An 18,631-nucleotide genomic window follows, 5' to 3' on the forward strand; every position below is an offset into this window, starting at 1 on the left:
CCACTGAACCTCCTCAGAGAAAGACTGCTGAGGCTGTTTGCAGCAACCCAGGCCTGCTCCCTGCTGCCTGGGCAGCTCAAAGCTGCCGCAGTGAGGGTTGGGATGGCTGCAAGGTGAACACAGTGTGTGGCAGGGGAAGGCCGCTGCAGGTGTATCACACCAGGACTGCCTGAAAACACGGCTGCTGAGCAGAAGGGATGGCATGTGCTGTGACCACACTGCTTTGCCCTCAGAGTGACAAGTCCATGGTGGGGAGCAGCTCCTTTCACACGAAGGGCACAGGGAGGAGAACTGGGAGCTGCTGCCGAGCCACTGGCCACGGTGGAGGCTTATGAGCATAGAGGTGCTTACTCGGCTGTAGGGTATCCGGGGACCTGAGTAGAAAGAGCATGAAATCAGCAACAACACAGCCAGGTTGCCATCTGCTGGACATAAATTTGTGGGGTATGAGGAGCCTGGCAAATGAACGACCCAAGCAGGTCATCTGCAGGTTGAAACCGGTAAAGAGGGAGGAGGCATAAGAACTGTGACTATGAGTGTAGTCTTTAAGGGGATAGTGGTGAGTTTATATGGTGACTGAGTACAAGCAGAGTAGTAAAGTGCTGGGGTATAATAAAGAAATAAAAGGCAGGTAAAAGTGATGGAAAACGTGGAACACATTCCATGCCAAAATATGCCCCACATTTCATATATATCATGTGTACAGCGTATCTACACAGGGGTCAAGTGTGCGTCTGAGGTACGTAGATAAGGGCCTGTGGGATGCGCAGGCATCCCCGTTTTGGTGTTGGGGTGACGTGGAGGGGCAGTTCTGGGTGGTCATGCGTGTAAGTGTTACTGTGGGCCGCGGCGGCGGGGGTCCGGGGGCGGGTTGACGTGGCCCGTTGACCCACTGAGTATGTTGGTGGGGCCGTGTGTCGGGGTGGGAGGGCGTTGTCGGTGAGAGAAGAGGGGTGTTCCGGGGGTAGGGGAGTGTTGGGTGCGCGGAGATGGTGCAGGTACAAGTGATAGTGTTGGTATTCTCGCGGGCAAGAGAAGTGGCCCGCCTGGAGCTATACATTGGGGTGGGGTGGCGGTGACGCGAGAGGGCTGTTGGCAGGACAGGGGCTCCCTACAGCCATACCACCCTGAGAACGCCCAATCTCGTATGATCTCGGAAGCTAAGGTTAGTACTTGGATGGGAGACCGCCTGGGAATACCGGGTGCTGTAGGCTTTTGGTGCTGGCTGGGGGGTCCTTTGGGCGCGCGGGGGTCCCCGTTTTGCTGTTGAGGTGACGCGGCGGGGCAGTTGTGGGTGGTCGTGCGTGCGGGTGTTGCTGTGGGCGGTGGCGGCGGGGGTCCGGGGGCGGGTCGGCGTGGCCCGTTGCCCCGCTGCGTGTGTTGGTGGGACCGTACGTCAGGGTGGGAAGGCGTTGTCGGTGAGGCGAAAGAGGTGTTGCTGGGACAGGGTGGTGTTGGGCGTGCGGGATCAGTGCGGGTGCGAGTGCTGGAGGTTGTGGTGGCGGGGGCGTGGGCGAGGGAACTGGAAGCGGGCCCCTGTGATGTTGTAGGTCAGGGTGGGTTGTGGGTGGAGGTGTCCCGAGAGGGCTGTTGGCGGGACAGGGGCTGCCTACGGCCATACCACCCTGAGAACGCCCGATCTCGTCTGATCTCGGAAGCTGAGCAGGGTCGGGCCCGGTTAGTACTTGGATGGGAGACCGCCTGGGAATACTGGGTGCTGTAGGCTTTTGGTGCTGGCTGGGGGGTCCTTTGGGCGCGCGGGGGTCCCCGTTTTGCTGTTGAGGTGACGCGGCGGAGCAGTTGTGGGTGGTCGTGCGTGCGGGTGTTGCTGTGGGCGGTGGCGGCGGGGGTCCGGGGGCGGGTCGGCGTGGCCCGTTGCCCCGCTGCGTGTGTTGTTGGGGCCGTTCGTCAGGGTGGGATGGTGTTTTTGGTGAGGCGAGAGGGGTGTTGAGTGCGCGGGATCGATGCGGGCGCGAGTGCCGGTGGTGGTGGTGCCGCGGGCGAGGGCACGGGAAGAGGGCCCCTGTGATGTTGTAGGTCAGGGTGGGTTGTGGGTGGAGGTGTCCCGAGAGGGCTGTTGGCGGGACAGGGGCTGCCTACGGCCATACCACCCTGAGAACGCCCGATCTCGTCTGATCTCGGAAGCTAAGCAGGGTCGGGCGCGGTTAGTACTTGGATGGGAGACCGCCTGGGAATACCGGGTGCTGTAGGCTTTTGGTGCTGGCTGGGGGGTCCTTTGGGCGCGCGGGGGTCCCCGTTTTGCTGTTGAGGTGACGCGGCGGAGCAGTTGTGGGTGGTCGTGCGTGCGGGTGTTGCTGTGGGCGGTGGCGGCGGGGGTCCGGGGGCGGGTCGGCGTGGCCCGTTGCCCCGCTGCGTGTGTTGGTGGGACCGTACGTCAGGGTGGGAAGGCGTTGTCGGTGAGGCGAAAGAGGTGTTGCTGGGACAGGGTGGTGTTGGGCGTGCGGGATCAGTGCGGGTGCGAGTGCTGGAGGTTGTGGTGGCGGGGGCGCGGGCGAGGGAACTGGAAGCGGGCCCCTGTGATGTTGTAGGTCAGGGTGGGTTGTGGGTGGAGGTGTCCCGAGAGGGCTGTTGGCAGGACAGGGGCTCCCTACAACCATACCACCCTGAGAACGCCCAATCTCGTATGATCTCGGAAGCTAAGGTTAGTACTTGGATGGGAGACCGCCTGGGAATACCGGGTGCTGTAGGCTTTTGGTGCTGGCTGGGGGGTCCTTTGGGCGCGCGGGGGTCCCCGTTTTGCTGTTGAGGTGACGCGGCGGGGCAGTTGTGGGTGGTCGTGCGTGCGGGTGTTGCTGTGGGCGGTGGCGGCGGGGGTCCGGGGGCGGGTCGGCGTGGCCCGTTGCCCCGCTGCGTGTGTTGGTGGGACCGTACGTCAGGGTGGGAAGGCGTTGTCGGTGAGGCGAAAGAGGTGTTGCTGGGACAGGGTGGTGTTGGGCGTGCCGGATCGATGCGGGCGCGAGTGCTGGAGGTTGTGGTGGCGGGGGCGCGGGCGAGGGCACGGGAAGAGGGCCCCTGTGATGTTGTAGGTCAGGGTGGGTTGTGGGTGGAGGTGTCCCGAGAGGGCTGTTGGCGGGACAGGGGCTGCCTACGGCCATACCACCCTGAGAACGCCCGATCTCGTCTGATCTCGGAAGCTAAGCAGGGTCGGGCCCGGTTAGTACTTGGATGGGAGACCGCCTGGGAATACCGGGTGCTGTAGGCTTTTGGTGCTGGCTGGGGGGTCCTTTGGGCGCGCGGGGGTCCCCGTTTTGCTGTTGAGGTGACGCGGCGGAGCAGTTGTGGGTGGTCGTGCGTGCGGGTGTTGCTGTGGGCGGTGGCGGCGGGGGTCCGGGGGCGGGTCGGCGTGGCCCGTTGCCCCGCTGCGTGTGTTGTTGGGGCCGTTCGTCAGGGTGGGATGGTGTTTTTGGTGAGGCGAGAGGGGTGTTGAGTGCGCGGGATCGATGCGGGTGCGAGTGCTGGTGGTGGTGGTGCCGCGGGCGAGGGCAGGGGAAGAGGGCCCCTGTGATGTTGTAGGTCAGGGTGGGTTGTGGGTGGAGGTGTACCGAGAGGGCTGTTGGCGGGACAGGGGCTGCCTACGGCCATACCACCCTGAGAACGCCCGATCTCGTCTGATCTCGGAAGCTAAGCAGGGTCGGGTCCGGTTAGTACTTGGATGGGAGACCGCCTGGGAATACCGGGTGCTGTAGGCTTTTGGTGCTGGCTGGGGGGTCCTTTGGGCGCGCGGGGGTCCCCGTTTTGCTGTTGAGGTGACGCGGCGGGGCAGTTGTGGGTGGTCGTGCGTGCGGGTGTTGCTGTGGGCGGTGGTGGCGGGGGTCCGGGGGCGGGTCGGCGTGGCCCGTTGCCCCGCTGCGTGTGTTGGTGGGACCGTACGTCAGGGTGGGAAGGCGTTGTCGGTGAGGCGAAAGAGGTGTTGCTGGGACAGGGTGGTGTTGGGCGTGCCGGATTGGTGCGGGTGCGAGTGCTGGAGGTTGTGGTGGCGGGGGCGCGGGCACGGGAACTGGAAGCGGGCCCCTGTGATGTTGTAGGTCAGGGTGGGTTGTGGGTGGAGGTGTCCCGAGAGGGCTGTTGGCGGGACAGGGGCTGCCTACGGCCATACCACCCTGAGAACGCCTGATCTCGTCTGATCTCGGAAGCTAAGCAGGGTCGGGCCCGGTTAGTACTTGGATGGGAGACCGCCTGGGAATACCGGGTGCTGTAGGCTTTTGGTGCTGGCTGGGGGGTCCTTTGGGCGCGCGGGGGTCCCCGTTTTGCTGTTGAGGTGACGCGGCGGGGCAGTTGTGGGTGGTCGTGCGTGCGGGTGTTGCTGTGGGCGGTGGCGACGGGGGTCCGGGGGCGGGTCGGCGTGGCCCGTTGCCCCGCTGCGTGTGTTGTTGGGGCCGTTCGTCAGGGTGGGATGGTGTTTTTGGTGAGGCGAGAGGGGTGTTGAGTGCGCGGGATCGATGCGGGCGCGAGTGCTGGTGGTGGTGGTGCCGCGGGCGAGGGCACGGGAAGAGGGCCCCTGTGATGTTGTAGGTCAGGGTGGGTTGTGGGTGGAGGTGTCCCGAGAGGGCTGTTGGCGGGACAGGGGCTGCCTACGGCCATACCACCCTGAGAACGCCCGATCTCGTCTGATCTCGGAAGCTAAGCAGGGTCGGGCCCGGTTAGTACTTGGATGGGAGACCGCCTGGGAATACCGGGTGCTGTAGGCTTTTGGTGCTGGCTGGGGGGTCCTTTGGGCGCGCGGGGGTCCCCGTTTTGCTGTTGAGGTGACGCGGCGGGGCAGTTGTGGGTGGTCGTGCGTGCGGGTGTTGCTGTGGGCGGTGGCGGCGGGGGTCCGGGGGCGGGTCGGCGTGGCCCGTTGCCCCGCTGCGTGTGTTGTTGGGGCCGTTCGTCAGGGTGGGATGGTGTTTTTGGTGAGGCGAGAGGGGTGTTGAGTGCGCGGGATCGATGCGGGCGCGAGTGCTGGTGGTGGTGGTGCCGCGGGCGAGGGTACGGGAAGAGGGCCCCTGTGATGTTGTAGGTCAGGGTGGGTTGTGGGTGGAGGTGTCCCGAGAGGGCTGTTGGCGGGACAGGGGCTGCCTACGGCCATACCACCCTGAGAACGCCCGATCTCGTCTGATCTCGGAAGCTAAGCAGGGTCGGGCCCGGTTAGTACTTGGATGGGAGACCGCCTGGGAATACCGGGTACTGTAGGCTTTTGGTGCTGGCTGGGGGGTCCTTTGGGCGCGCGGGGGTCCCCGTTTTGCTGTTGAGGTGACGCGGCGGGGCAGTTGTGGGTGGTCGTGCGTGCGGGTGTTGCTGTGGGCGGTGGCGACGGGGGTCCGGGGGCGGGTCGGCGTGGCCCGTTGCCCCGCTGCGTGTGTTGTTGGGGCCGTTCGTCAGGGTGGGATGGTGTTTTTGGTGAGGCGAGAGGGGTGTTGAGTGCGCGGGATCGATGCGGGCGCGAGTGCTGGTGGTGGTGGTGCCGCGGGCGAGGGCACGGGAAGAGGGCCCCTGTGATGTTGTAGGTCAGGGTGGGTTGTGGGTGGAGGTGTCCCGAGAGGGCTGTTGGCGGGACAGGGGCTGCCTACGGCCATACCACCCTGAGAACGCCCGATCTCGTCTGATCTCGGAAGCTAAGCAGGGTCGGGCGCGGTTAGTACTTGGATGGGAGACCGCCTGGGAATACCGGGTGCTGTAGGCTTTTGGTGCTGGCTGGGGGGTCCTTTGGGCGCGCGGGGGTCCCCGTTTTGCTGTTGAGGTGACGCGGCGGGGCAGTTGTGGGTGGTCGTGCGTGCGGGTGTTGCTGTGGGCGGTGGCGGCGGGGGTCCGGGGGCGGGTCGGCGTGGCCCGTTGCCCCGCTGCGTGTGTTGTTGGGGCCGTTCGTCAGGGTGGGATGGTGTTTTTGGTGAGGCGAGAGGGGTGTTGAGTGCGCGGGATCGATGCGGGCGCGAGTGCTGGTGGTGGTGGTGCCGCGGGCGAGGGCACGGGAAGAGGGCCCCTGTGATGTTGTAGGTCAGGGTGGGTTGTGGGTGGAGGTGTCCCGAGAGGGCTGTTGGCGGGACAGGGGCTGCCTACGGCCATACCACCCTGAGAACGCCCGATCTCGTCTGATCTCGGAAGCTAAGCAGGGTCGGGCCCGGTTAGTACTTGGATGGGAGACCGCCTGGGAATACCGGGTGCTGTAGGCTTTTGGTGCTGGCTGGGGGGTCCTTTGGGCGCGCGGGGGTCCCCGTTTTGCTGTTGAGGTGACGCGGCGGGGCAGTTGTGGGTGGTCGTGCGTGCGGGTGTTGCTGTGGGCGGTGGCGACGGGGGTCCGGGGGCGGGTCGGCGTGGCCCGTTGCCCCGCTGCGTGTGTTGTTGGGGCCGTTCGTCAGGGTGGGATGGTGTTTTTGGTGAGGCGAGAGGGGTGTTGAGTGCGCGGGATCGATGCGGGCGCGAGTGCTGGTGGTGGTGGTGCCGCGGGCGAGGGCAGGGGAAGAGGGCCCCTGTGATGTTGTAGGTCAGGGTGGGTTGTGGGTGGAGGTGTCCCGAGAGGGCTGTTGGCGGGACAGGGGCTGCCTACGGCCATACCACCCTGAGAACGCCCGATCTCGTCTGATCTCGGAAGCTAAGCAGGGTCGGGCGCGGTTAGTACTTGGATGGGAGACCGCCTGGGAATACCGGGTGCTGTAGGCTTTTGGTGCTGGCTGGGGGGTCCTTTGGGCGCGCGGGGGTCCCCGTTTTGCTGTTGAGGTGACGCGGCGGGGCAGTTGTGGGTGGTCGTGCGTGCGGGTGTTGCTGTGGGCGGTGGCGACGGGGGTCCGGGGGCGGGTCGGCGTGGCCCGTTGCCCCGCTGCGTGTGTTGTTGGGGCCGTTCGTCAGGGTGGGATGGTGTTTTTGGTGAGGCGAGAGGGGTGTTGAGTGCGCGGGATCGATGCGGGCGCGAGTGCTGGTGGTGGTGGTGCCGCGGGCGAGGGCACGGGAAGAGGGCCCCTGTGATGTTGTAGGTCAGGGTGGGTTGTGGGTGGAGGTGTCCCGAGAGGGCTGTTGGCGGGACAGGGGCTGCCTACGGCCATACCACCCTGAGAACGCCCGATCTCGTCTGATCTCGGAAGCTAAGCAGGGTCGGGCCCGGTTAGTACTTGGATGGGAGACCGCCTGGGAATACCGGGTGCTGTAGGCTTTTGGTGCTGGCTGGGGGGTCCTTTGGGCGCGCGGGGGTCCCCGTTTTGCTGTTGAGGTGACGCGGCGGAGCAGTTGTGGGTGGTCGTGCGTGCGGGTGTTGCTGTGGGCGGTGGCGGCGGGGGTCCGGGGGCGGGTCGGCGTGGCCCGTTGCCCCGCTGCGTGTGTTGTTGGGGCCGTTCGTCAGGGTGGGATGGTGTTTTTGGTGAGGCGAGAGGGGTGTTGAGTGCGCGGGATCGATGCGGGCGCGAGTGCTGGTGGTGGTGGTGCCGCGGGCGAGGGCAGGGGAAGAGGGCCCCTGTGATGTTGTAGGTCAGGGTGGGTTGTGGGTGGAGGTGTCCCGAGAGGGCTGTTGGCGGGACAGGGGCTGCCTACGGCCATACCACCCTGAGAACGCCCGATCTCGTCTGATCTCGGAAGCTAAGCAGGGTCGGGCCCGGTTAGTACTTGGATGGGAGACCGCCTGGGAATACCGGGTGCTGTAGGCTTTTGGTGCTGGCTGGGGGGTCCTTTGGGCGCGCGGGGGTCCCCGTTTTGCTGTTGAGGTGACGCGGCGGGGCAGTTGTGGGTGGTCGTGCGTGCGGGTGTTGCTGTGGGCGGTGGTGGCGGGGGTCCGGGGGCAGGTCGGCGTGGCCCGTTGCCCCGCTGCGTGTGTTGGTGGGACCGTACGTCAGGGTGGGAAGGCGTTGTCGGTGAGGCGAAAGAGGTGTTGCTGGGACAGGGTGGTGTTGGGCGTGCCGGATTGGTGCGGGTGCGAGTGCTGGAGGTTGTGGTGGCGGGGGCGCGGGCACGGGAACTGGAAGCGGGCCCCTGTGATGTTGTAGGTCAGGGTGGGTTGTGGGTGGAGGTGTCCCGAGAGGGCTGTTGGCGGGACAGGGGCTGCCTACGGCCATACCACCCTGAGAACGCCCGATCTCGTCTGATCTCGGAAGCTAAGCAGGGTCGGGCCCGGTTAGTACTTGGATGGGAGACCGCCTGGGAATACCGGGTGCTGTAGGCTTTTGGTGCTGGCTGGGGGGTCCTTTGGGCGCGCGGGGGTCCCCGTTTTGCTGTTGAGGTGACGCGGCGGAGCAGTTGTGGGTGGTCGTGCGTGCGGGTGTTGCTGTGGGCGGTGGCGGCGGGGGTCCGGGGGCGGGTCGGCGTGGCCCGTTGCCCCGCTGCGTGTGTTGTTGGGGCCGTTCGTCAGGGTGGGATGGTGTTTTTGGTGAGGCGAGGGGGGTGTTGAGTGCGCGGGATCGATGCGGGCGCGAGTGCTGGTGGTGGTGGTGCCGCGGGCGAGGACACAGGAAGAGGGCCCCTGTGATGTTGTAGGTCAGGGTGGGTTGTGGGTGGAGGTGTCCCGAGAGGGCTGTTGGCGGGACAGGGGCTGCCTACGGCCATACCACCCTGAGAACGCCCGATCTCGTCTGATCTCGGAAGCTAAGCAGGGTCGGGCCCGGTTAGTACTTGGATGGGAGACCGCCTGGGAATACCGGGTGCTGTAGGCTTTTGGTGCTGGCTGGGGGGTCCTTTGGGCGCGCGGGGGTCCCCGTTTTGCTGTTGAGGTGACGCGGCGGGGCAGTTGTGGGTGGTCGTGCGTGCGGGTGTTGCTGTGGGCGGTGGCGGCGGGGGTCCGGGGGCGGGTCGGCGTGGCCCGTTGCCCCGCTGCGTGTGTTGTTGGGGCCGTTCGTCAGGGTGGGATGGTGTTTTTGGTGAGGCGAGAGGGGTGTTGAGTGCGCGGGATCGATGCGGGCGCGAGTGCTGGTGGTGGTGGTGCCGCGGGCGAGGGCAGGGGAAGAGGGCCCCTGTGATGTTGTAGGTCAGGGTGGGTTGTGGGTGGAGGTGTCCCGAGAGGGCTGTTGGCGGGACAGGGGCTGCCTACGGCCATACCACCCTGAGAACGCCCGATCTCGTCTGATCTCGGAAGCTAAGCAGGGTCGGGCCCGGTTAGTACTTGGATGGGAGACCGCCTGGGAATACCGGGTGCTGTAGGCTTTTGGTGCTGGCTGGGGGGTCCTTTGGGCGCGCGGGGGTCCCCGTTTTGCTGTTGAGGTGACGCGGCGGGGCAGTTGTGGGTGGTCGTGCGTGCGGGTGTTGCTGTGGGCGGTGGCGACGGGGGTCCGGGGGCGGGTCGGCGTGGCCCGTTGCCCCGCTGCGTGTGTTGTTGGGGCCGTTCGTCGGGGTGGGATGGTGTTTTTGGTGAGGCGAGAGGGGTGTTGAGTGCGCGGGATCGATGCGGGCGCGAGTGCTGGTGGTGGTGGTGCCGCGGGCGAGGGCAGGGGAAGAGGGCCCCTGTGATGTTGTAGGTCAGGGTGGGTTGTGGGTGGAGGTGTCCCGAGAGGGCTGTTGGCGGGACAGGGGCTGCCTACGGCCATACCACCCTGAGAACGCCCGATCTCGTCTGATCTCGGAAGCTAAGCAGGGTCGGGCGCGGTTAGTACTTGGATGGGAGACCGCCTGGGAATACCGGGTGCTGTAGGCTTTTGGTGCTGGCTGGGGGGTCCTTTGGGCGCGCGGGGGTCCCCGTTTTGCTGTTGAGGTGACGCGGCGGGGCAGTTGTGGGTGGTCGTGCGTGCGGGTGTTGCTGTGGGCGGTGGCGACGGGGGTCCGGGGGCGGGTCGGCGTGGCCCGTTGCCCCGCTGCGTGTGTTGTTGGGGCCGTTCGTCGGGGTGGGATGGTGTTTTTGGTGAGGCGAGAGGGGTGTTGAGTGCGCGGGATCGATGCGGGCGCGAGTGCTGGTGGTGGTGGTGCCGCGGGCGAGGGCACGGGAAGAGGGCCCCTGTGATGTTGTAGGTCAGGGTGGGTTGTGGGTGGAGGTGTCCCGAGAGGGCTGTTGGCGGGACAGGGGCTGCCTACGGCCATACCACCCTGAGAACGCCCGATCTCGTCTGATCTCGGAAGCTAAGCAGGGTCGGGCCCGGTTAGTACTTGGATGGGAGACCGCCTGGGAATACCGGGTGCTGTAGGCTTTTGGTGCTGGCTGGGGGGTCCTTTGGGCGCGCGGGGGTCCCCGTTTTGCTGTTGAGGTGACGCGGCGGGGCAGTTGTGGGTGGTCGTGCGTGCGGGTGTTGCTGTGGGCGGTGGTGGCGGGGGTCCGGGGGCGGGTCGGCGTGGCCCGTTGCCCCGCTGCGTGTGTTGGTGGGACCGTACGTCAGGGTGGGAAGGCGTTGTCGGTGAGGCGAAAGAGGTGTTGCTGGGACAGGGTGGTGTTGGGCGTGCCGGATTGGTGCGGGCGCGAGTGCTGGAGGTTGTGGTGGCGGGGGCGCGGGCGAGGGCACGGGAAGCGGGCCCCTGTGATGTTGTAGGTCAGGGTGGGTTGTGGGTGGAGGTGTCCCGAGAGGGCTGTTGGCGGGACAGGGGCTGCCTACGGCCATACCACCCTGAGAACGCCCGATCTCGTCTGATCTCGGAAGCTAAGCAGGGTCGGGCCCGGTTAGTACTTGGATGGGAGACCGCCTGGGAATACCGGGTGCTGTAGGCTTTTGGTGCTGGCTGGGGGGTCCTTTGGGCGCGCGGGGGTCCCCGTTTTGCTGTTGAGGTGACGCGGCGGGGCAGTTGTGGGTGGTCGTGCGTGCGGGTGTTGCTGTGGGCGGTGGCGGCGGGGGTCCGGGGGCGGGTCGGCGTGGCCCGTTGCCCCGCTGCGTGTGTTGTTGGGGCCGTTCGTCAGGGTGGGATGGTGTTTTTGGTGAGGCGAGAGGGGTGTTGAGTGCGCGGGATCGATGCGGGCGCGAGTGCTGGTGGTGGTGGTGCCGCGGGCGAGGGTACGGGAAGAGGGCCCCTGTGATGTTGTAGGTCAGGGTGGGTTGTGGGTGGAGGTGTCCCGAGAGGGCTGTTGGCGGGACAGGGGCTGCCTATGGCCATACCACCCTGAGAACGCCCGATCTCGTCTGATCTCGGAAGCTAAGCAGGGTCGGGCCCGGTTAGTACTTGGATGGGAGACCGCCTGGGAATACCGGGTGCTGTAGGCTTTTGGTGCTGGCTGGGGGGTCCTTTGGGCGCGCGGGGGTCCCCGTTTTGCTGTTGAGGTGACGCGGCGGGGCAGTTGTGGGTGGTCGTGCGTGCGGGTGTTGCTGTGGGCGGTGGCGACGGGGGTCCGGGGGCGGGTCGGCGTGGCCCGTTGCCCCGCTGCGTGTGTTGTTGGGGCCGTTCGTCAGGGTGGGATGGTGTTTTTGGTGAGGCGAGAGGGGTGTTGAGTGCGCGGGATCGATGCGGGCGCGAGTGCTGGTGGTGGTGGTGCCGCGGGCGAGGGCACGGGAAGAGGGCCCCTGTGATGTTGTAGGTCAGGGTGGGTTGTGGGTGGAGGTGTCCCGAGAGGGCTGTTGGCGGGACAGGGGCTGCCTACGGCCATACCACCCTGAGAACGCCCGATCTCGTCTGATCTCGGAAGCTAAGCAGGGTCGGGCCCGGTTAGTACTTGGATGGGAGACCGCCTGGGAATACCGGGTGCTGTAGGCTTTTGGTGCTGGCTGGGGGGTCCTTTGGGCGCGCGGGGGTCCCCGTTTTGCTGTTGAGGTGACGCGGCGGGGCAGTTGTGGGTGGTCGTGCGTGCGGGTGTTGCTGTGGGCGGTGGCGGCGGGGGTCCGGGGGCGGGTCGGCGTGGCCCGTTGCCCCGCTGCGTGTGTTGTTGGGGCCGTTCGTCAGGGTGGGATGGTGTTTTTGGTGAGGCGAGAGGGGTGTTGAGTGCGCGGGATCGATGCGGGCGCGAGTGCTGGTGGTGGTGGTGCCGCGGGCGAGGGCACGGGAAGAGGGCCCCTGTGATGTTGTAGGTCAGGGTGGGTTGTGGGTGGAGGTGTCCCGAGAGGGCTGTTGGCGGGACAGGGGCTGCCTACGGCCATACCACCCTGAGAACGCCCGATCTCGTCTGATCTCGGAAGCTAAGCAGGGTCGGGCCCGGTTAGTACTTGGATGGGAGACCGCCTGGGAATACCGGGTGCTGTAGGCTTTTGGTGCTGGCTGGGGGGTCCTTTGGGCGCGCGGGGGTCCCCGTTTTGCTGTTGAGGTGACGCGGCGGGGCAGTTGTGGGTGGTCGTGCGTGCGGGTGTTGCTGTGGGCGGTGGCGACGGGGGTCCGGGGGCGGGTCGGCGTGGCCCGTTGCCCCGCTGCGTGTGTTGTTGGGGCCGTTCGTCAGGGTGGGATGGTGTTTTTGGTGAGGCGAGAGGGGTGTTGAGTGCGCGGGATCGATGCGGGCGCGAGTGCTGGTGGTGGTGGTGCCGCGGGCGAGGGCACGGGAAGAGGGCCCCTGTGATGTTGTAGGTCAGGGTGGGTTGTGGGTGGAGGTGTCCCGAGAGGGCTGTTGGCGGGACAGGGGCTGCCTACGGCCATACCACCCTGAGAACGCCCGATCTCGTCTGATCTCGGAAGCTAAGCAGGGTCGGGCCCGGTTAGTACTTGGATGGGAGACCGCCTGGGAATACCGGGTGCTGTAGGCTTTTGGTGCTGGCTGGGGGGTCCTTTGGGCGCGCGGGGGTCCCCGTTTTGCTGTTGAGGTGACGCGGCGGGGCAGTTGTGGGTGGTCGTGCGTGCGGGTGTTGCTGTGGGCGGTGGCGACGGGGGTCCGGGGGCGGGTCGGCGTGGCCCGTTGCCCCGCTGCGTGTGTTGTTGGGGCCGTTCGTCAGGGTGGGATGGTGTTTTTGGTGAGGCGAGAGGGGTGTTGAGTGCGCGGGATCGATGCGGGCGCGAGTGCTGGTGGTGGTGGTGCCGCGGGCGAGGGCACGGGAAGAGGGCCCCTGTGATGTTGTAGGTCAGGGTGGGTTGTGGGTGGAGGTGTCCCGAGAGGGCTGTTGGCGGGACAGGGGCTGCCTACGGCCATACCACCCTGAGAACGCCCGATCTCGTCTGATCTCGGAAGCTAAGCAGGGTCGGGCCCGGTTAGTACTTGGATGGGAGACCGCCTGGGAATACCGGGTGCTGTAGGCTTTTGGTGCTGGCTGGGGGGTCCTTTGGGCGCGCGGGGGTCCCCGTTTTGCTGTTGAGGTGACGCGGCGGGGCAGTTGTGGGTGGTCGTGCGTGCGGGTGTTGCTGTGGGCGGTGGCGGCGGGGGTCCGGGGGCGGGTCGGCGTGGCCCGTTGCCCCGCTGCGTGTGTTGTTGGGGCCGTTCGTCAGGGTGGGATGGTGTTTTTGGTGAGGCGAGAGGGGTGTTGAGTGCGCGGGATCGATGCGGGCGCGAGTGCTGGTGGTGGTGGTGCCGCGGGCGAGGGTACGGGAAGAGGGCCCCTGTGATGTTGTAGGTCAGGGTGGGTTGTGGGTGGAGGTGTCCCGAGAGGGCTGTTGGCGGGACAGGGGCTGCCTACGGCCATACCACCCTGAGAACGCCCGATCTCGTCTGATCTCGGAAGCTAAGCAGGGTCGGGCCCGGTTAGTACTTGGATGGGAGACCGCCTGGGAATACCGGGTGCTGTAGGCTTTTGGTGCTGGCTGGGGGGTCCTTTGGGCGCGCGGGGGTCCCCGTTTTGCTGTTGAGGTGACGCGGCGGGGCAGTTGTGGGTGGTCGTGCGTGCGGGTGTTGCTGTGGGCGGTGGCGACGGGGGTCCGGGGGCGGGTCGGCGTGGCCCGTTGCCCCGCTGCGTGTGTTGTTGGGGCCGTTCGTCAGGGTGGGATGGTGTTTTTGGTGAGGCGAGAGGGGTGTTGAGTGCGCGGGATCGATGCGGGCGCGAGTGCTGGTGGTGGTGGTGCCGCGGGCGAGGGCACGGGAAGAGGGCCCCTGTGATGTTGTAGGTCAGGGTGGGTTGTGGGTGGAGGTGTCCCGAGAGGGCTGTTGGCGGGACAGGGGCTGCCTACGGCCATACCACCCTGAGAACGCCCGATCTCGTCTGATCTCGGAAGCTAAGCAGGGTCGGGCCCGGTTAGTACTTGGATGGGAGACCGCCTGGGAATACCGGGTGCTGTAGGCTTTTGGTGCTGGCTGGGGGGTCCTTTGGGCGCGCGGGGGTCCCCGTTTTGCTGTTGAGGTGACGCGGCGGAGCAGTTGTGGGTGGTCGTGCGTGCGGGTGTTGCTGTGGGCGGTGGTGGCGGGGGTCCGGGGGCGGGTCGGCGTGGCCCGTTGCCCCGCTGCGTGTGTTGGTGGGACCGTACGTCAGGGTGGGAAGGCGTTGTCGGTGAGGCGAAAGAGGTGTTGCTGGGACAGGGTGGTGTTGGGCGTGCCGGATTGGTGCGGGTGCGAGTGCTGGAGGTTGTGGTGGCGGGGGCGAGGGCACGGGAAGAGGGCCCCTGTGATGTTGTAGGTCAGGGTGGGTTGTGGGTGGAGGTGTCCCGAGAGGGCTGTTGGCGGGACAGGGGCTGCCTACGGCCATACCACCCTGAGAACGCCCGATCTCGTCTGATCTCGGAAGCTAAGCAGGGTCGGGCCCGGTTAGTACTTGGATGGGAGACCGCCTGGGAATACCGGGTGCTGTAGGCTTTTGGTGCTGGCTGGGGGGTCCTTTGGGCGCGCCGGCGTCCCCGTTTTGCTGTTGAGGTGACGCGGCGGGGCAGTTGTGGGTGGTCATGCGTGCGGGTGTTGCTGTGGGCGGTGGCGGCGGGGGTCCGGGGGCGGGTGGGCGTGGCCCGTTGCCCCGCTGCGTGTGTTGTTGGGGCCGTTCGTCAGGGTGGGATGGTGTTTTTGGTGAGGCGAGAGGGGTGTTGAGTGCGCGGGATCGATGCGGGCGCGAGTGCTGGTGGTGGTGGTGCCGCGGGCGAGGGCACGGGAAGAGGGCCCCTGTGATGTTGTAGGTCAGGGTGGGTTGTGGGTGGAGGTGTCCCGAGAGGGCTGTTGGCGGGACAGGGGCTGCCTACGGCCATACCACCCTGAGAACGCCCGATCTCGTCTGATCTCGGAAGCTAAGCAGGGTCGGGCCCGGTTAGTACTTGGATGGGAGACCGCCTGGGAATACTGGGTGCTGTAGGCTTTTGGTGCTGGCTGGGGGGTCCTTTGGGCGCGCGGGGGTCCCCGTTTTGCTGTTGAGGTGACGCGGCGGAGCAGTTGTGGGTGGTCGTGCGTGCGGGTGTTGCTGTGGGCGGTGGCGACAGGGGTCCGGGGGCGGGTCGGCGTGGCCCGTTGCCCCGCTGCGTGTGTTGTTGGGGCCGTTCGTCGGGGTGGGATGGTGTTTTTGGTGAGGCGAGGGGGGTGTTGAGTGCGCGGGATCGATGCGGGCGCGAGTGCTGGTGGTGGTGGTGCCGCGGGCGAGGGCACGGGAAGAGGGCCCCTGTGATGTTGTAGGTCAGGGTGGGTTGTGGGTGGAGGTGTCCCGAGAGGGCTGTTGGCGGGACAGGGGCTGCCTACGGCCATACCACCCTGAGAACGCCCGATCTCGTCTGATCTCGGAAGCTAAGCAGGGTCGGGCCCGGTTAGTACTTGGATGGGAGACCGCCTGGGAATACCGGGTGCTGTAGGCTTTTGGTGCTGGCTGGGGGGTCCTTTGGGCGCGCGGGGGTCCCCGTTTTGCTGTTGAGGTGACGCGGCGGGGCAGTTGTGGGTGGTCGTGCGTGCGGGTGTTGCTGTGGGCGGTGGTGGCGGGGGTCCGGGGGCGGGTCGGCGTGGCCCGTTGCCCCGCTGCGTGTGTTGGTGGGACCGTACGTCAGGGTGGGAAGGCGTTGTCGGTGAGGCGAAAGAGGTGTTGCTGGGACAGGGTGGTGTTGGGCGTGCCGGATCGATGCGGGCGCGAGTGCTGGAGGTTGTGGTGGCGGGGGCGCGGGCGAGGGCACGGGAAGCGGGCCCCTGTGATGTTGTAGGTCAGGGTGGGTTGTGGGTGGAGGTGTCCCGAGAGGGCTGTTGGCGGGACAGGGGCTGCCTACGGCCATACCACCCTGAGAACGCCCGATCTCGTCTGATCTCGGAAGCTAAGCAGGGTCGGGCCCGGTTAGTACTTGGATGGGAGACCGCCTGGGAATACCGGGTGCTGTAGGCTTTTGGTGCTGGCTGGGGGGTCCTTTGGGCGCGCGGGGGTCCCCGTTTTGCTGTTGAGGTGACGCGGCGGGGCAGTTGTGGGTGGTCGTGCGTGCGGGTGTTGCTGTGGGCGGTGGCGACGGGGGTCCGGGGGCGGGTCGGCGTGGCCCGTTGCCCCGCTGCGTGTGTTGTTGGGGCCGTTCGTCAGGGTGGGATGGTGTTTTTGGTGAGGCGAGAGGGGTGTTGAGTGCGCGGGATCGATGCGGGCGCGAGTGCTGGTGGTGGTGGTGCCGCGGGCGAGGGCAGGGGAAGAGGGCCCCTGTGATGTTGTAGGTCAGGGTGGGTTGTGGGTGGAGGTGTCCCGAGAGGGCTGTTGGCGGGACAGGGGCTGCCTACGGCCATACCACCCTGAGAACGCCCGATCTCGTCTGATCTCGGAAGCTAAGCAGGGTCGGGCCCGGTTAGTACTTGGATGGGAGACCGCCTGGGAATACCGGGTGCTGTAGGCTTTTGGTGCTGGCTGGGGGGTCCTTTGGGCGCGCGGGGGTCCCCGTTTTGCTGTTGAGGTGACGCGGCGGGGCAGTTGTGGGTGGTCGTGCGTGCGGGTGTTGCTGTGGGCGGTGGCGACGGGGGTCCGGGGGCGGGTCGGCGTGGCCCGTTGCCCCGCTGCGTGTGTTGTTGGGGCCGTTCGTCGGGGTGGGATGGTGTTTTTGGTGAGGCGAGAGGGGTGTTGAGTGCGCGGGATCGATGCGGGCGCGAGTGCTGGTGGTGGTGGTGCCGCGGGCGAGGGCACGGGAAGAGGGCCCCTGTGATGTTGTAGGTCAGGGTGGGTTGTGGGTGGAGGTGTCCCGAGAGGGCTGTTGGCGGGACAGGGGCTGCCTACGGCCATACCACCCTGAGAACGCCCGATCTCGTCTGATCTCGGAAGCTAAGCAGGGTCGGGCCCGGTTAGTACTTGGATGGGAGACCGCCTGGGAATACCGGGTGCTGTAGGCTTTTGGTGCTGGCTGGGGGGTCCTTTGGGCGCGCGGGGGTCCCCGTTTTGCTGTTGAGGTGACGCGGCGGGGCAGTTGTGGGTGGTCGTGCGTGCGGGTGTTGCTGTGGGCGGTGGTGGCGGGGGTCCGGGGGCGGGTCGGCGTGGCCCGTTGCCCCGCTGCGTGTGTTGGTGGGACCGTACGTCAGGGTGGGAAGGCGTTGTCGGTGAGGCGAAAGAGGTGTTGCTGGGACAGGGTGGTGTTGGGCGTGCCGGATTGGTGCGGGTGCGAGTGCTGGAGGTTGTGGTGGCGGGGGCGCGGGCACGGGAACTGGAAGCGGGCCCCTGTGATGTTGTAGGTCAGGGTGGGTTGTGGGTGGAGGTGTCCCGAGAGGGCTGTTGGCGGGACAGGGGCTGCCTACGGCCATACCACCCTGAGAACGCCCGATCTCGTCTGATCTCGGAAGCTAAGCAGGGTCGGGCCCGGTTAGTACTTGGATGGGAGACCGCCTGGGAATACCGGGTGCTGTAGGCTTTTGGTGCTGGCTGGGGGGTCCTTTGGGCGCGCGGGGGTCCCCGTTTTGCTGTTGAGGTGACGCGGCGGGGCAGTTGTGGGTGGTCGTGCGTGCGGGTGTTGCTGTGGGCGGTGGCGACGGGGGTCCGGGGGCGGGTCGGCGTGGCCCGTTGCCCCGCTGCGTGTGTTGTTGGGGCCGTTCGTCAGGGTGGGATGGTGTTTTTGGTGAGGCGAGAGGGGTGTTGAGTGCGCGGGATCGATGCGGGCGCGAGTGCTGGTGGTGGTGGTGCCGCGGGCGAGGGCACGGGAAGAGGGCCCCTGTGATGTTGTAGGTCAGGGTGGGTTGTGGGTGGAGGTGTCCCGAGAGGGCTGTTGGCGGGACAGGGGCTGCCTACGGCCATACCACCCTGAGAACGCCCGATCTCGTCTGATCTCGGAAGCTAAGCAGGGTCGGGCCCGGTTAGTACTTGGATGGGAGACCGCCTGGGAATACCGGGTGCTGTAGGCTTTTGGTGCTGGCTGGGGGGTCCTTTGGGCGCGCGGGGGTCCCCGTTTTGCTGTTGAGGTGACGCGGCGGGGCAGTTGTGGGTGGTCGTGCGTGCGGGTGTTGCTGTGGGCGGTGGCGGCGGGGGTCCGGGGGCGGGTCGGCGTGGCCCGTTGCCCCGCTGCGTGTGTTGTTGGGGCCGTTCGTCAGGGTGGGATGGTGTTTTTGGTGAGGCGAGAGGGGTGTTGAGTGCGCGGGATCGATGCGGGCGCGAGTGCTGGTGGTGGTGGTGCCGCGGGCGAGGGCAGGGGAAGAGGGCCCCTGTGATGTTGTAGGTCAGGGTGGGTTGTGGGTGGAGGTGTCCCGAGAGGGCTGTTGGCGGGACAGGGGCTGCCTACGGCCATACCACCCTGAGAACGCCCGATCTCGTCTGATCTCGGAAGCTAAGCAGGGTCGGGCCCGGTTAGTACTTGGATGGGAGACCGCCTGGGAATACCGGGTGCTGTAGGCTTTTGGTGCTGGCTGGGGGGTCCTTTGGGCGCGCGGGGGTCCCCGTTTTGCTGTTGAGGTGACGCGGCGGGGCAGTTGTGGGTGGTCGTGCGTGCGGGTGTTGCTGTGGGCGGTGGCGACGGGGGTCCGGGGGCGGGTCGGCGTGGCCCGTTGCCCCGCTGCGTGTGT

General features: G+C 66.8%; 34 non-coding genes across 34 annotated transcripts; all 34 read left to right on the forward strand.

Annotated features, from left to right (window-relative positions):
• Nucleotides 1-1,607: 1,607 nt before the first annotated feature.
• On the forward strand, nucleotides 1,608-1,726 carry LOC147415106 (5S ribosomal RNA). The gene has a single exon (XR_015183668.1). It is a non-coding gene; the product is annotated as a 5S ribosomal RNA (ribosomal RNA).
• A 368-nt stretch (nucleotides 1,727-2,094) lies between these two features.
• Nucleotides 2,095-2,213, forward strand: LOC147415107 (5S ribosomal RNA). Its single transcript, XR_015183663.1, has one exon. It is a non-coding gene; the product is annotated as a 5S ribosomal RNA (ribosomal RNA).
• An 891-nt stretch (nucleotides 2,214-3,104) lies between these two features.
• Nucleotides 3,105-3,223, forward strand: LOC147415108 (5S ribosomal RNA). Its single transcript, XR_015183710.1, has one exon. It is a non-coding gene; the product is annotated as a 5S ribosomal RNA (ribosomal RNA).
• A 368-nt stretch (nucleotides 3,224-3,591) lies between these two features.
• On the forward strand, nucleotides 3,592-3,710 carry LOC147415109 (5S ribosomal RNA). The gene has a single exon (XR_015183660.1). It is a non-coding gene; the product is annotated as a 5S ribosomal RNA (ribosomal RNA).
• Nucleotides 3,711-4,103: 393 nt separating this feature from the next.
• On the forward strand, nucleotides 4,104-4,222 carry LOC147415110 (5S ribosomal RNA). The gene has a single exon (XR_015183658.1). It is a non-coding gene; the product is annotated as a 5S ribosomal RNA (ribosomal RNA).
• Nucleotides 4,223-4,590: 368 nt separating this feature from the next.
• LOC147415111 (5S ribosomal RNA) lies at nucleotides 4,591-4,709 on the forward strand. The gene has a single exon (XR_015183721.1). It is a non-coding gene; the product is annotated as a 5S ribosomal RNA (ribosomal RNA).
• Nucleotides 4,710-5,077: 368 nt separating this feature from the next.
• On the forward strand, nucleotides 5,078-5,196 carry LOC147415112 (5S ribosomal RNA). The gene has a single exon (XR_015183651.1). It is a non-coding gene; the product is annotated as a 5S ribosomal RNA (ribosomal RNA).
• Nucleotides 5,197-5,564: 368 nt separating this feature from the next.
• On the forward strand, nucleotides 5,565-5,683 carry LOC147415113 (5S ribosomal RNA). The gene has a single exon (XR_015183664.1). It is a non-coding gene; the product is annotated as a 5S ribosomal RNA (ribosomal RNA).
• Nucleotides 5,684-6,051: 368 nt separating this feature from the next.
• LOC147415114 (5S ribosomal RNA) lies at nucleotides 6,052-6,170 on the forward strand. Its single transcript, XR_015183579.1, has one exon. It is a non-coding gene; the product is annotated as a 5S ribosomal RNA (ribosomal RNA).
• A 368-nt stretch (nucleotides 6,171-6,538) lies between these two features.
• On the forward strand, nucleotides 6,539-6,657 carry LOC147415115 (5S ribosomal RNA). Its single transcript, XR_015183665.1, has one exon. It is a non-coding gene; the product is annotated as a 5S ribosomal RNA (ribosomal RNA).
• A 368-nt stretch (nucleotides 6,658-7,025) lies between these two features.
• LOC147415116 (5S ribosomal RNA) lies at nucleotides 7,026-7,144 on the forward strand. The gene has a single exon (XR_015183590.1). It is a non-coding gene; the product is annotated as a 5S ribosomal RNA (ribosomal RNA).
• Nucleotides 7,145-7,512: 368 nt separating this feature from the next.
• On the forward strand, nucleotides 7,513-7,631 carry LOC147415117 (5S ribosomal RNA). Its single transcript, XR_015183601.1, has one exon. It is a non-coding gene; the product is annotated as a 5S ribosomal RNA (ribosomal RNA).
• Nucleotides 7,632-8,024: 393 nt separating this feature from the next.
• Nucleotides 8,025-8,143, forward strand: LOC147415118 (5S ribosomal RNA). Its single transcript, XR_015183612.1, has one exon. It is a non-coding gene; the product is annotated as a 5S ribosomal RNA (ribosomal RNA).
• Nucleotides 8,144-8,511: 368 nt separating this feature from the next.
• LOC147415119 (5S ribosomal RNA) lies at nucleotides 8,512-8,630 on the forward strand. Its single transcript, XR_015183623.1, has one exon. It is a non-coding gene; the product is annotated as a 5S ribosomal RNA (ribosomal RNA).
• Nucleotides 8,631-8,998: 368 nt separating this feature from the next.
• On the forward strand, nucleotides 8,999-9,117 carry LOC147415120 (5S ribosomal RNA). Its single transcript, XR_015183634.1, has one exon. It is a non-coding gene; the product is annotated as a 5S ribosomal RNA (ribosomal RNA).
• Nucleotides 9,118-9,485: 368 nt separating this feature from the next.
• On the forward strand, nucleotides 9,486-9,604 carry LOC147415121 (5S ribosomal RNA). The gene has a single exon (XR_015183666.1). It is a non-coding gene; the product is annotated as a 5S ribosomal RNA (ribosomal RNA).
• A 368-nt stretch (nucleotides 9,605-9,972) lies between these two features.
• On the forward strand, nucleotides 9,973-10,091 carry LOC147415122 (5S ribosomal RNA). The gene has a single exon (XR_015183645.1). It is a non-coding gene; the product is annotated as a 5S ribosomal RNA (ribosomal RNA).
• Nucleotides 10,092-10,484: 393 nt separating this feature from the next.
• Nucleotides 10,485-10,603, forward strand: LOC147415123 (5S ribosomal RNA). Its single transcript, XR_015183656.1, has one exon. It is a non-coding gene; the product is annotated as a 5S ribosomal RNA (ribosomal RNA).
• A 368-nt stretch (nucleotides 10,604-10,971) lies between these two features.
• LOC147415124 (5S ribosomal RNA) lies at nucleotides 10,972-11,090 on the forward strand. Its single transcript, XR_015183648.1, has one exon. It is a non-coding gene; the product is annotated as a 5S ribosomal RNA (ribosomal RNA).
• A 368-nt stretch (nucleotides 11,091-11,458) lies between these two features.
• On the forward strand, nucleotides 11,459-11,577 carry LOC147415125 (5S ribosomal RNA). The gene has a single exon (XR_015183667.1). It is a non-coding gene; the product is annotated as a 5S ribosomal RNA (ribosomal RNA).
• Nucleotides 11,578-11,945: 368 nt separating this feature from the next.
• Nucleotides 11,946-12,064, forward strand: LOC147415126 (5S ribosomal RNA). The gene has a single exon (XR_015183675.1). It is a non-coding gene; the product is annotated as a 5S ribosomal RNA (ribosomal RNA).
• Nucleotides 12,065-12,432: 368 nt separating this feature from the next.
• LOC147415127 (5S ribosomal RNA) lies at nucleotides 12,433-12,551 on the forward strand. The gene has a single exon (XR_015183685.1). It is a non-coding gene; the product is annotated as a 5S ribosomal RNA (ribosomal RNA).
• Nucleotides 12,552-12,919: 368 nt separating this feature from the next.
• On the forward strand, nucleotides 12,920-13,038 carry LOC147415128 (5S ribosomal RNA). Its single transcript, XR_015183690.1, has one exon. It is a non-coding gene; the product is annotated as a 5S ribosomal RNA (ribosomal RNA).
• A 368-nt stretch (nucleotides 13,039-13,406) lies between these two features.
• Nucleotides 13,407-13,525, forward strand: LOC147415129 (5S ribosomal RNA). The gene has a single exon (XR_015183691.1). It is a non-coding gene; the product is annotated as a 5S ribosomal RNA (ribosomal RNA).
• Nucleotides 13,526-13,893: 368 nt separating this feature from the next.
• On the forward strand, nucleotides 13,894-14,012 carry LOC147415130 (5S ribosomal RNA). Its single transcript, XR_015183692.1, has one exon. It is a non-coding gene; the product is annotated as a 5S ribosomal RNA (ribosomal RNA).
• Nucleotides 14,013-14,399: 387 nt separating this feature from the next.
• Nucleotides 14,400-14,518, forward strand: LOC147415131 (5S ribosomal RNA). The gene has a single exon (XR_015183693.1). It is a non-coding gene; the product is annotated as a 5S ribosomal RNA (ribosomal RNA).
• Nucleotides 14,519-14,886: 368 nt separating this feature from the next.
• On the forward strand, nucleotides 14,887-15,005 carry LOC147415132 (5S ribosomal RNA). The gene has a single exon (XR_015183652.1). It is a non-coding gene; the product is annotated as a 5S ribosomal RNA (ribosomal RNA).
• Nucleotides 15,006-15,373: 368 nt separating this feature from the next.
• Nucleotides 15,374-15,492, forward strand: LOC147415133 (5S ribosomal RNA). The gene has a single exon (XR_015183694.1). It is a non-coding gene; the product is annotated as a 5S ribosomal RNA (ribosomal RNA).
• Nucleotides 15,493-15,885: 393 nt separating this feature from the next.
• LOC147415134 (5S ribosomal RNA) lies at nucleotides 15,886-16,004 on the forward strand. Its single transcript, XR_015183695.1, has one exon. It is a non-coding gene; the product is annotated as a 5S ribosomal RNA (ribosomal RNA).
• Nucleotides 16,005-16,372: 368 nt separating this feature from the next.
• On the forward strand, nucleotides 16,373-16,491 carry LOC147415135 (5S ribosomal RNA). The gene has a single exon (XR_015183696.1). It is a non-coding gene; the product is annotated as a 5S ribosomal RNA (ribosomal RNA).
• A 368-nt stretch (nucleotides 16,492-16,859) lies between these two features.
• On the forward strand, nucleotides 16,860-16,978 carry LOC147415136 (5S ribosomal RNA). Its single transcript, XR_015183697.1, has one exon. It is a non-coding gene; the product is annotated as a 5S ribosomal RNA (ribosomal RNA).
• Nucleotides 16,979-17,371: 393 nt separating this feature from the next.
• LOC147415137 (5S ribosomal RNA) lies at nucleotides 17,372-17,490 on the forward strand. The gene has a single exon (XR_015183698.1). It is a non-coding gene; the product is annotated as a 5S ribosomal RNA (ribosomal RNA).
• A 368-nt stretch (nucleotides 17,491-17,858) lies between these two features.
• LOC147415138 (5S ribosomal RNA) lies at nucleotides 17,859-17,977 on the forward strand. Its single transcript, XR_015183700.1, has one exon. It is a non-coding gene; the product is annotated as a 5S ribosomal RNA (ribosomal RNA).
• Nucleotides 17,978-18,345: 368 nt separating this feature from the next.
• LOC147415139 (5S ribosomal RNA) lies at nucleotides 18,346-18,464 on the forward strand. The gene has a single exon (XR_015183701.1). It is a non-coding gene; the product is annotated as a 5S ribosomal RNA (ribosomal RNA).
• The last annotated feature ends 167 nt before the right edge of the window (nucleotides 18,465-18,631 follow it).

Source organism: Leptosomus discolor, chromosome 7 (assembly GCF_034619465.1).
Source record: "Leptosomus discolor isolate bLepDis1 chromosome 7, bLepDis1.hap2, whole genome shotgun sequence".
NCBI lineage: Eukaryota > Metazoa > Chordata > Aves > Leptosomiformes > Leptosomidae > Leptosomus > Leptosomus discolor.